We start from the raw sequence: 13,308 nt of genomic DNA on the forward strand, positions 1-13,308 counted from the left end.
TGGCGCATTCAGAAGCTCTCTTTCAGTTCCTCCTGCATCCGAACGCCGTTAGAGGCGACATTAATACACTATTAGAGTGTACAAACACACACAGCCTAATGATGGTCATCCGCACAATCGCACGCTGTGTGAAGTCACCTTGAAACCCAATTAAAGAGCTCTCTGACCTCTCTGAGCTCTGGGCCCTATTATGTGGCTTGAGAAAAGGCCATGGTGACAGGACAAATGAAAAAGAGATACCTAGAGAAAGAGACAGACAGGTTCGAAAGACTTCAGGGAGTGTGCTGAATAGACTGAATAGGAGAAGAAAAGTGTGTCTCGCTCTTAATGAATCATCTACTTCCTCTCGTCTCTTGGTTCCCTTCTTCACTGTGGGCTGCTTTTCTAAATTTGTTCCTTTTTCTGCTCTGATTCACTAGTAAATTAAACTCGATCACAAACAAATAGTGGCAGAAAGTTTAGCAAATACTTGCAGGACTGCTCAGTTTCTTTCTGTTGGTTGATAAAGTCTCACCACACAGGTTTGACACTTCAGATCCATTACTGGCTGGTAGGGATGGGTGATATATTAAATATTTTGCAATATATATACTTTTTTTTTGCGTGTGTGTGTTGGCGATATGAAATGGAGCACCATCATAAACAATGTGATGATATTCAATCATTAGGTTTTTTAGGGCCGTGCCAGTAGGCTGATTTTGTGTCACGACTTGTGATTTTGAGAATGCTAAGACAGCGATATTATAATGGGGTGTCTGATTTAATCCAGTTGTAAAAGTGCTGATAGAGTTGGGAAGTTTGATTCATTTCCATGAATCAGTTTTTACGAACTGTCCATTTCAAGTCTCAGAATGGCATTTTGTATCAGTTTAGAGCAAGTAGATATATGTATTCGGACACTTATGCCATATTTAAAATGCTTGCCTTTGCATTATATAACTCAATATAAAACAAATGGCATTTATTTTAATAAGATGGACTTTTCAAGCCATACTTTTCAGAAAGTTTGTTTGGTGTAAAATATATAAATTACTTTAAGAGGAATAAGTATGTTTTAGTCTAATGTAGTGTGATTCAGACTTTTTTATGTGTGACTTAGTGTGTAAATACTTATTGTCACTGTACAGCAAATTTAGTGAAAAATGTATACAAGAATAAAAAATGTGTGTGTAATTATTTTTTATTATTTCTTAGTCTTATATAATTATTATAATATAATAAATGATCATAATAATCATTTATAGATTTCAAATTATAAACACACACACACCATCACTTACTTTCACTAGGAATTTACCCAATATATGTCTCTTTTACCCTTTATGCTAAAAGATTCTATCACTATTTGCACTTATCGTAAACAAAATGTATTGCTATTTATATGTGATGAACCAGTATCTGTTTTTAATTATACTTCAAGTAGGCATCTACCTACTTTAATAATTATTAGGCTGCTGCCATCTTTTCTATACAATCAAATCATATTTTGTCAGGATCAATCTTCAAAATCTTCAAAGAAAAAAAAATTCTAAAAGAAGCCTTAAAGCAGTAGGGATGCACCAAAATTTTGTTTAATGTATAGTATGATAGAACAAAGGTTCTTTAGAGTAGAAAAAAAGAAGGTTCTTTGGAGTTTTTAAAATGTTCTTTGCACTAAGAAAAAAAAAAGGTTTCTTTTTAAGAACTGTTCACTGAAAGGTTATTTAAAGAACCAAAAATGGTTGTTCTGTGGCATCACTGTGAACCTGTGGAACCTTTATTTTTAAGAGTGTAGAATATGTAAGAATGCTAAAGGACTCCAAAAACACACTTTTTTTACTGTTTTACATTGACTTGTCAGCTTTGGCCAGTCGTTTTATGTTCAAAGCGAGTTAGAGAAGCAAAATGCACATATCAAGCGACAGTCACTAGAACAGGTGGACGAGAACATAACTCAATATTGTCGCACCAGGGGTCCTCAGATCTGTAACCGCTACTGGGTGGTTGCTGGGACTCTCTCGGCAGTCGCACAACAGGGGCCCTTTTTGGCCCCGTTCCGGCGATGTCCATGCAGCATTTCAGTGACAAATTATTGATCACAGAGCGGCACTGAGAGAGACTGCGAGGATCCCCTGCCACGGCTGCCTACTTCAAATGCCTGCACGAAATATCAAATAGCTTTTTCTTTTCTTTTTTTTTTTTTTTCTTTCCCCCTTTTTTTTTTTTTTTTTTTTTCCTTTTTCCCTCCCCCTTTTTTTCTTCACAGGAATATGAAAGAGGCAAGGGGACGGCCATGACTGGCAGTTAGTATTTGTGAGGACTGAATTAGCACAGCCTTCTAGTTGTTCTTTCTCTTTATTCCTGTCTTTATATCTCCGTTTCGTTTCTGGAGACTCATATGTGGCCACAGCAGACAGCAAAATTGCATGTATGTAATCACACTGTGCCACAGTGTTGGAAAGTTTTTAATCTACTGGAATCTATTAATCTGACAATTCTGTAAAAATACATTCTGAGGGTCTTAAAATAATGACTGTTTCCAAACAGGTCTACAGAACTCGTCCTCCATAGATACAGTTTGAAAGAAGGCATCATCTACTTGTGAAGGAAAACAAGTTTTAGTAACTGTAGTTACCTATACTTTCTCTGGAAAACTGAGAGAAATGTTTGACCCATTTGACTTTTAATGGCAGAATTCTTGCTGAAATGTTAATGTGTATTTTGCACTTAAAAAGCCAATAGTCCATTAAAAAAAATAAAAATAAATAAGGCCAAAGAAGATTGCTTTTGCTGCGAGCAGTTAAGCGAAAATGACATCTATGGAACTGAAACTTAAATGTGTATGTCTATAGCAGACATTTCACTACAGGTAAAATAAATATATAAATAACACAGAATCATTGAAATGCTTAAATCAGGATCCACTATTAACCTTTTTTTTTCTCTGGTGAAAGGATTAAGCCATAATTATTATTTACTGGTCATCCATTTCTTTCTTTTTTTTTTTTTTAAGTCAACAAGTGTATGGAGTCATGTGTATTCCAGCCTTAAGCAAAATGACACAGACAAAAATGATCCATTGCTAACTGTAGCGATGGTAACGATGTATGAGCCTAGCTCTTTCAAATCAGCAGCTTTCCAGACATCAACGTGGTGAATCCAAGTGACTAACTTGAATCTGTTGAGAAATCTGCATGGGGAAATCTTCCCTCTTCACGCCCTCACTCAGATTTCCCAATCACATGGATTCCTATTGAAATAGCTGGGCAAAGAAATTTAGATTTGGTAACAGAAGTGCAAAATAAAATTCAAAAGCCAAAATACACAGAGACCAACAACGGGGTAACACAAGGGCAATCACAAGTGATTCTTTAACAAGATGGAGGAATTTAATGGAATGTTTGGGTTCAGTCAGGACACACAACATTAGCTCTTTACTGTCAGGCCCCAGATAAAACAGTAATTTATATTAAGGATAAGGTCATAAGGATAAGTATAATCATAAGGTTGCATTTCCAGGGTTGTTTGACAATATGTTTATTTTTGTAATTCGGACAGAAATTGAGCACTTCACCTTGCCCGTAAAGAGATTAATTAATTTGAGTTAATGTAGCTATTTATGTAAATAGTTGACAGCAAGATTGTTTGGCACAGCATTATTAGTTTGGGTTTAACTTTAATGGGTTTAGGTAGAAATATGCCAGATGTCAGATATCTAATGTTTGTGAGGTTAGCGATAATAACACATGTTTGTGTCATTCAATTTCACTCCTGGGTGTCCTATCTGATCTGGGAAAGCGGATCTGTGGATGGGAATTCAGAACTATGAATGCTTTCCAAATGAATGTTCTGATGAGGCCCGAGGGCAGAACGGTAGACCTGGTTCAGGTCTCGAAAAGTTTCCTTACTAATTTTGAGAAAAGAGTATCAAATTATTCTGAGCTGTTTCGCAAGTGTTCAACATGTACCTGAACATTTAGTTGTTCTTGAAGGTGAATACTTGCAGAAACCCTACAACATCGCCTCGGGCGTACAAATGAGATTTATGGTGCACTGTTGCAAGGCAATAACTGTAATATTTCTCTTTCTTCTCCTCTCCTCTCCGTCTTGTCTTTCTTACCATCCTTTGATTTGCCAAAGGCCGACAGAAGAGAGAAAGGCGGTGGAGATGTAATTTCAGATGGCATTATGGTTTGGGTTCTGTGATGAGTCTGTGGCAGCAGCAGAAAGAATTCAGAGATTGTCTGCTGGCAGATAAACGGACTCTTCTAAGGTTCCTCAGGGTGGCAACGAATTTGCCAAACGTCTATCAGACACAAGTCCTGAAAACATTTAGAAAATTGAGAATAAAAGTTGCATAAATTACATATTAACCATTTGCCTCTTTGCAACAGATGATTAACTATTAGTCTTTTACTGACTTCATTTTATATGTTGCTAGTTAGTTATATAGTTATGTTAGTTATAAATTTAACATGAATGAAAGTGGTGAAGCATTAAGTACCTCTAGAATATATCCATCTTTTTTTATTTTATTTTATTTTTTAAGACAGGTCCTTAAATTCTTGTAAACCCCCCACCACCACCACCACCACCTCACACACACACACACACCCTCCCCACCATGGTTTATTACTGTGGTTTCATTATTTTAGATTTTGTGATTTTAAAATATGTTTAGGAGCATAAAAAAAGAAAAGTTTTTTCACTATATGTTGGTCAAATGGACTTTACCTGAGCAAGTTGGCGGTTCTTCATGCTTCAAAGTGGACCTGATTTTGTTGATCAGTAAAAAAATGCAGGCTGTTTTATTTGTCCTCTGTCAATATGAGATTTCTGAGATCTATTTCTTCAGACTGCCCTGCTTAAATTCCAGTGAGCCGAGGGCTTATCTCAGTTTATAAATGCGGTGTGCTGCAGAGGTGAGAAGTCATTGCAGATTGAATATGTGTTTGGTCTTGGTGTGTTATGCGTTCCTGTTGAAGGTGAAAAGGCGGTTAATGGATATGAAGCAGCGTGTGAACAGCAGATCTCACAGTTGACTGCTCTCCTCTGGGTGCGTGGCGCTGCTGAACTCTGTACGTCTCAAAGCTTTATGTACACACAGACCTCTGCTCCTGGCTGTCGACACGAAAAACACCTTCTGTTTCTATTCAGTGCCATAGAACAGTTTAATAATCCCTTGGCCTGCTGGAAACCAGGAATATTGTGGGAAATGTGTTTTTTGTTTTTTTTTGTTTTTTTGGAAATGCATTTATTCATCATTAGCATTTTTTTTTTTTTTTACTCCACGGATAGTTTGCAAATCTGAAAAGGCCATAAAAGATGCACAAACAGGCATCTCTCCTCCCTCATCAGCCATTTAAAGAGGATTAATCACTCTTTTTCCTTCCTCCTCCTCCCACTCAGCTCTCGTCTTCGACCAAGCGGTTGCTGTTTTTCTGAGAGTCTAAAGGGAAGTAACAATAGGGGTCTTAGCTCTCATTCTGGTAGAGCGGCGACACTAATGGTGTGTCATTTTGTGTACCGCCAGACCCTGTTCGTCTGGACGGACAGACCTCATTTCACCCTGCTGACCTTGTTCGTGGCCCCCACGCCCCGGGGATCGGGCCCTCAGACTCCCCTCTGCCTTAATCTTCCGGAAAGCTCTTTAGACTCCCACATTTAGACAGGCAGATCTCAGCCTACACAAAAGCAACCCATCTCATGGCTGAGGAGTCATAGGACCCCAGTCGACCTACACTGGATCAGGGCGACAGAGGGTCTTACATGCCTCTCGGGAAGAAATTGCCCTTCTGAGAGGGAACTGGCATAATCCACTGTGATGTTACAAGAGGTGTATGAGTATGTGTGAGGGAAACAAAAATATAGATGGATATTTTATTCTTTTCTTTTTATTCTTTTTATCTTTTATTTTTGTAGCACATATAGTCTTTGACTTTATAGGTTCCTAAATGATTTTTTGGAGATTAAAATGATGTCACATTATTCTTGATGCCACATTATAAGTTCTTCACATGAGTGTAGTGGTTTCCAGGTTCTTTAAAATAATGATATATTTATATCTTCCATGGGATCAGTTGTTCCTGGCTGTGTGAAGCACCTGCCTGAATCTCAGTGTTAGGAAACAGTGGCTGAAGTTTATCATTTGAAAGGTTGCTGATCACATCAGTCTGATCTAACAGGGTTGAAAATTTTTTGAAGGATGGCAGTTCAAATGATTCTGAACATGTCTGCGAACAGGCAGTTGATGTGTAAGTATAGCAAAGTGCCATTTTTCATTTCCTTTATGAAGAGACAATACACCAAAGACAGCCTGCTTAGTTCTAAGGGTCAGAGCGGGAAAAGTGGTCATAAGAAGCTAAATTCTTACTTTAAGCCATAAACCTTGAGTAACTTCACAGTTGAATCACAGGATAAATAAACAAAATTAATTACACACACACACACACACACACAAACAGATTTAATACATTTGTAAAAATTGTATGGTATGACACTTTTAAATTAGGATGTGAATTAGTCAAAAAAATGTCAATTCACCTTTTTGCTCAGGTGATCTTGCTTTAATATCGGTCTATAATGCCCTAACAGACTGGATTGGATGGATTTGTTTATCTTTTAGATCAGTGTCTTTTTGTAGGTATATTAAAATAATCTCATAATAATAATAATATTAATAATAATAATAATAATAACAACAATAATAATAGTTGTTGTGGTGGTGGTGGTAGGAATGATATATGTATATTTATATATTTTAATAATCTGAATATAGATTAATTAAAAACTTAATCTTAAAATATTACTATTCTAAATAATAATAATAATCATTTTAATGTATAATATATATTTAATATATACATTTTTCAAATTTAATTGCTAAAAAAAAACACTATAAATGTCTGTTATTATTAACTTGTGCTCTTAAAAACTGTAGCTTTGCAGATTTATCATCATTACAAATTACAGAGGAAATATTTTGTATTGTGGGCCAATCAAGGTTGAAAGCCAGTATCTTAGAGAATTTCTTGCAATAAAAATGTCTTCCTAGGACTATGTTTAGGCCCTTTTTATGGTAGCAGCTCTCTTGTGATCTAGCACTATTGCTGTTGTACCCTTGACACTCTGATCTAGTGTGACAACAACTGGGTTGTTTGGCTTAAGATGGGACTTTCTGGATGTTTGATGTTTCCATTCTATGTAACGGGCCCTTATCAGCTCCAGACTGCAGGTTGTGCCTTCAAAGGCCATGTGGCATATGGAACTTATCGGCTGCTGCTGGTGCGCTGAACACACTCCTAACAAAAAGGAAGCAGGAAAGCCAGGTATCTGAACTTGCCCATCTGTTTGTTATAATTAACATGTATATTCCTTATTTAATTGTTAGTTCGTTCATATGTTGGATCGTTAGAGAGATGCACATGTGGTTTAATCCTCTTGGCCAGAGGCTGCGAGTCTTTGACAAAGTCACTAAAGTCAGCACGGCCTCTGGTGTGTATGTGTGTGTGTGTGTGTGTGTGTGTGTGTGTACTCACCTTCAAAGCTTGGCACATTGAAATATTCTGACTTCCTTTCAGATATCAAAGAGAGAAAATCCTGCATACTGAGCTGCTCTGTTAATTAGATACTTCATTAAAGCTAACAATAAATTAGGCCTAGCATTTATTTAAAAACATATCTGAATTGGCAATTTTTTGCGTTGTTAATCAGTAAGTTAATGCATTTAAACAAACCTGAAATAACATCTCATCTACATCCTGTATATAGTTGTTTATATACATAATATGAATATGTTATATATATATGTATATGTATAATCTAGAATTAAGCAGTGGTAATGAAGATTGGTGATGAGTGCGTCATAGGAAATATATTACAGTAATAACTAATATCTTAAGATATGATGTATGCATCAGAATGGCAACCTGCAGTTGCTACTTATGCAGTTGTTTCAGTAAATGTGAGCCAAAATCATCACAATTAAAAGAACCAAAGACTTAAACTACTTCAATCGGTGTGCATTGAATTTATTTAATACACGAGTTTCACAATTTGAGTTGAATCACTGAAATAAATGAACTTTTCCACAACATTCTTATTTATTGAGATGCACCTATATGCATCTGTTTATATGATTTGTTTATTCTAGAGACATTTGGAAAGTAACTGCCAGTAATGAATATTAATGATGGGTATGTTGCAGAAAACATACTTGAGAAATGCTGTATTTACTATTTACAAATCCTTGCATCTGCTAATTTATTTGTTTGTTTACTATAGAGACATTTACTGCTAGGTAAACATATCCACACTGAGTATGACGTGCAAAAAGAATGAGAAAAAAGTTTCTCTAGTATGTTTATTTTTTAATTAGATCAATATACTTGAGCGGTTCCTGTAATTATATATTTATTTTGATAATTTGGTTATTTTGTGTGTGTGTGTGTGTTATATGTGTGTGTGTGTGTATATATATATATATATATATATATATATATGTATATATATATATATATATATATATATATATATATATATATATATATATATATATATATATATATATATATATATATATATATATATAATATAGTTTAGTATAGTATAAAAAATGAACAGTTTAATCTGCTTGCTTATTTTCTTTATTTATCTATCAATAAAGCAAGCCAATTTATTGAAGTTAATAAAACAATACAAATATAAAATAAATAATAAATTTGTTCTGTTTTTGATGTTAGTAAACAGACCTGAAAATAAATCTGTTTTTATTTATATGCATCTGTTTGCTTGTTCATTCTAGAGACATTTGAAACATAACCAGCAGTAATGAATACTAATGACTAGCATTTTGCAGAACATGTACCAGGGAATCATTCAACACCAACACCTTTGCATAAAAAAATCAATCTAGAGATGTTTGGTAAATAACCAACCGGTTTTGTGAAACAAACTGAAGGAATGTTTACCATCTTGTTCTTTTATCACCTCAACAGAATGGAAAACTGACGTTTGTTTAGCTGACATCTGCAAGTCTTCCATCCTCAGACAAACATCTCGACACACCCCAGTCTGTAGTAAAAACAACATGCACCCCGGATGAATCAACTGTGCGTGACAGCATAGCAACATCAGATAGTGACAGAAGAGTCAAAACAAATAAACTAATCCAGCGCCAAATATGACTGTAAAAGCTTGCTGCTCAAGTGGCGGTGGTGCTTCTCTCAGGGGTAAACAGCAGACAGAATAAAGCAGTGCGAGTGAAGCGTGTTGCTTTTAGACTCCGTCTTTCATCACCTCCGCTTCATACACAATAGAAGTGCTCACAGGCTGTGCAGGTAATGAGGTGGGAGAGAGAGCGCATTTAGTTAGGCCGGGACAGACGTGAGTGGAGGAGAGATTGTGACTGTGTCTGTGACTGCTCAAACACACACAGACATTTCCACATGGAGCGATGGCCTGTCAGTGCTGATATTTTGCAAAGATAGGAAATCTTTTGGATCTGCATCTCCCTCCAGCCCCGCTTTTGGAGCATTGTTCCTGAATTAGTTTGAGGGTGAGGTAGTTTGCCGCCCTTCCTTTAAAACACACAAACACAGTGCTTGCTTTGTTTCTTGTAGTGCGCATACAGCGAAGATCAATCAGCACTGAAGATGCTGTATTAGTGGTGGTGTTTTTCTTTTTTCACACAAGCTAGTACATTTTCAGTGGACACACACATTCTCGAGGCAAAGTTCATCCATCACTTTGTCCCTCAGTCATGATAAAGGTAAAAGGTGCATGGCTCCTTTCACCTACACACACACACACAAACACACACACACTGCACATACTGTATAGTACATAATAATAATATTAAAATTGTATTTATCTAAATAGAAATAGCTACATTGCAATAAATATATAGTAAATAATAAATTAATAATTGTAATAAATATACGTGTAGATTGAGATATCGAAAGATAAGCACTTTTAATTTATATATAATTTATTATTTATTAGTTAGTGAATTATTTTTGTTTTGTTTTTTGTTTTGTATTGTATTTTCAATCTAAATATATTCATCCAAAATGTATTGGGTGATTGGAACGGGTCCCGTGGCATGCGGAACACGTAGACAGATTATTAAAAAGAATGTGTGGTGTGGAACCTGAGTAATCAGGAGAAACAAAAATGAGATCAGCGTCTTTATTAACATTTCTCTGTCATGTTAACAGTATAAAATCAATTCTCTGTAGACCATTTTTTCAATCTCATATTATCGCAAATGATTTTCATTTAATAAAAACACAGTTCTGTACTCTTTTGTATTTGTTTACAACAATAAAATCTTCAAATACTTTATCATAACGCCTTTATAATCTTGAGCATCTGTAAAATACACTTTAAAATCACACAAATAATACAATATTATCACTCAAAAAACAACCACCATACAACAAATTGAATCTCTGTCACTCATTCATCATCATTACACAGCTGCTACAATAGTATCATTCAAATTGTAACCGTCATGCATGAAGTTATCATCATATTCCCGTTAATACATACATTTCCCTAAATATATACATATTTACAATTTCTGAGTCTTCTTTGTGTAAATTATCACATTCTGAGGTACTTTTCTATTTATATTTTGATCGTGCCAACAGACCATGGTTGCTCAACCCGGTGAACTCTCGAAAAACTCAACTCAAGCTTTCTTTTATTACAAGCTGTTTGACTACAGACACATAAGAAATGTGAGCGTACATGTTTTGACATGGATATTGACTTATTTTTTCACTTTTGTGAACACATACCTGAGTTATCAGTCGCAGCTCATCAGTGTCTGAACAGAGCATCACTATGACAACCTCACGCATTAACTCCCCTTATTGGCTGAAACTGCTTTGTTTCAAACTCAGCATTTAACAGTGATGAATAAACAAAAAGACGAAAGGCCCGTTCACACCAAGAACAATAACTAGAAAGATAACGATATTAGCGTCCACACCAGCGAATGATAACGTCTGTTTATTCTATGTTCTTACAACATTTCAGTCGAATATTAATTATTAATGTTAAATAAATGTGTTCATTACCTGTCTAGTGATGTGTTTAAGTTGAAATATACAAAAAAAAAAAATTTTTTTTTTCAAATCTTTTGTGTCGAAAATGTGTCATTGTATATATCGAGCTGGCTCGTGTGATTTATGTTTTACACTTCAGAAATGTGACGTTATTTCCGGTAAGGGAGAAGAGTGAGCACTGATGCGCCCTAGTTGTTACAGTGCATTTTGGGATTTTTCAGGAAGAGAATGTTCCAGTGCACTGGAAGGAATTCGTTATTGAGTCAGCGCTTAAAAAAGGCCGGCTCCACATAAAATAAATTATAATAAATAACAATAAAAAAAAATCACAAAACAGACATCACCATTGTGATGACCACGCACACACACACACACACACACACACACACACACACACACACACACACACACACACACACACACACACACACACACACAAACACACATTTATATTTTTAAAATGTATTAAGGGCTTTTGGCTGTATGGGTACGACTGCAGTATGCTGATTCTTGTAGCACAAACAGTTTTAGGCAATTTTAGCCTAAAAAAGCAATGGACATTAATATACTCAAGTGCACTAGGACTTTCGCTCTTAGTGTAAAAACCGTATTGTAGAGTTCTTTTAAGTGCATGTGTGTTTTAGAGCAGAAGTGAGATAGATGACAGGAATTTAAAGTGTTAGAGACACAGACATTAAAGGAAATGGAAGGGAAGGGAAGGCCGTGCGTGAGCATCTTTCGTTTACTGTTATGGATTAATCGACCCTCCCTTGCAGTTAATGAGCTGCAGCGCTTAAAGAGAGACCAGCTCTTAGCAAGACAAAGCTAATAGCCGAGGCGAGTTTCATTACAGAGAGAGTGAGGTTTTTACCACCTAAGACATCAAAATGCTTCTTTTAAAATTCACAGTACCACTCTAAGTGTCTTATAATTACTAGAGCTCATTTTGGCGAGGTGGGCTGTCATTGTCAGGACTAGAGAGATGGGAGAGATCGATTGTATCGGTGAGCCGATTCTTGGGAAGAGAGTGACCCTCTTTATGAAACCATTCTCAGTTAGTTGCTACATCTCTTCTCTTATTATTTTTGGTCATTTTGTCACTTTATTGAATGTTATTAGGAAAATGACACAAGTGGAAGCCACATTCATAGTGCACAAGAACAGGGTAACCTATTGTCAGAAGATTGTAAGTGCGTTTATTATGTACAGTAACACTTAAATGCGTTACTGTTTAGATCCGGCCCTTTGTTTATAATATTTCCTTTCGAGGTGAGTGTTGAATACCCAAGTCAAACAGGTTAGTAATGTAAGGAATCTAATTTCCACAATGGCATTAAAAAAAAAGGCTATTACAACTTTTTATCTAAAAATAACTTTTTTCACTATTCTGAGTGTATAACTCAATTCAGACTTTTTTTCTCAGATTTGTGAGATATAAATGCAGAATTACAAGATATAAGCTAGAAGAAAAGTCAGAATTGTGACAAACTCACAGTTGTGAGAAAAAAAATTAATTGTGAGATGAGAGGTCACAATTACCTTTTTTATTTTTAAAACTGAAAAAGTCAGAATTTTACATTTATGTCTTGCAATTTTGAGTTTATATCATTATTCTGAGGAAAAAAATCTGAATTGTAAGATATAAACTCAGTATTGTGAAAAATAAAGTCTGAATTGTGAGATAAAAAGTCGCAGTTACCTTTTTTTATTCTGTGACAGAAATGGGCTTTAATATTAATGGCATGAGGGTGAGGAAATTATGACAGAATTGTTTTTTTTAAGCAAACTGTCCCTTTAAGGTTACACATTGCATTGTTAAATGTATTATAGCGATCAAGCTAAAGTCATGACTAATTATCATGAGAAATGGCATCCTGACAGTAAGTACGTTGGGATGCACGTCATGGCTCATCCCCGTCTCATGGGACCGTCCCATCTGGTCACCCTAGGTGAGCATGGTGGCTCAACACACTGTAGCATGTGCACTATCCATTGTGATTATGTGCCGGCTCTTATGTGCCGTATCATTTTTTTTTTTTTTCTGTGTATGTTTCTTTGTTTGTTTGTATTTTAACCCTCATTTGACAAGCATTAATGGCAGACAGTTTTGTTTTATAAAGCATCATGATTCTCTATCCAGTCTATTAGCTGCAGCATGAGGCTATAAGCTCAAGAGAAGGGGATGTTTCTGCATGTTCAGGGATAAACTGAATGCCATTTTTAGTGAAGCATAAGGACAAAGAAAGTGTAGTCGTCA

At 35.7% G+C, this 13,308-nt stretch overlaps 1 protein-coding gene across 2 annotated transcripts in view; it reads left to right on the top strand.

Moving 5' to 3' along the window:
* LOC109089987 (ephrin type-B receptor 1-B) overlaps positions 1–13,308 on the top strand; it is a 208,259-nt gene that overhangs the window by 110,504 nt on the left and 84,447 nt on the right. The gene's annotated exons all lie outside the window — the stretch shown is intronic.

This window comes from Cyprinus carpio, chromosome A2 (genome assembly GCF_018340385.1).
Source record: "Cyprinus carpio isolate SPL01 chromosome A2, ASM1834038v1, whole genome shotgun sequence".
Taxonomy (NCBI): Eukaryota; Metazoa; Chordata; class Actinopteri; order Cypriniformes; family Cyprinidae; genus Cyprinus; species Cyprinus carpio.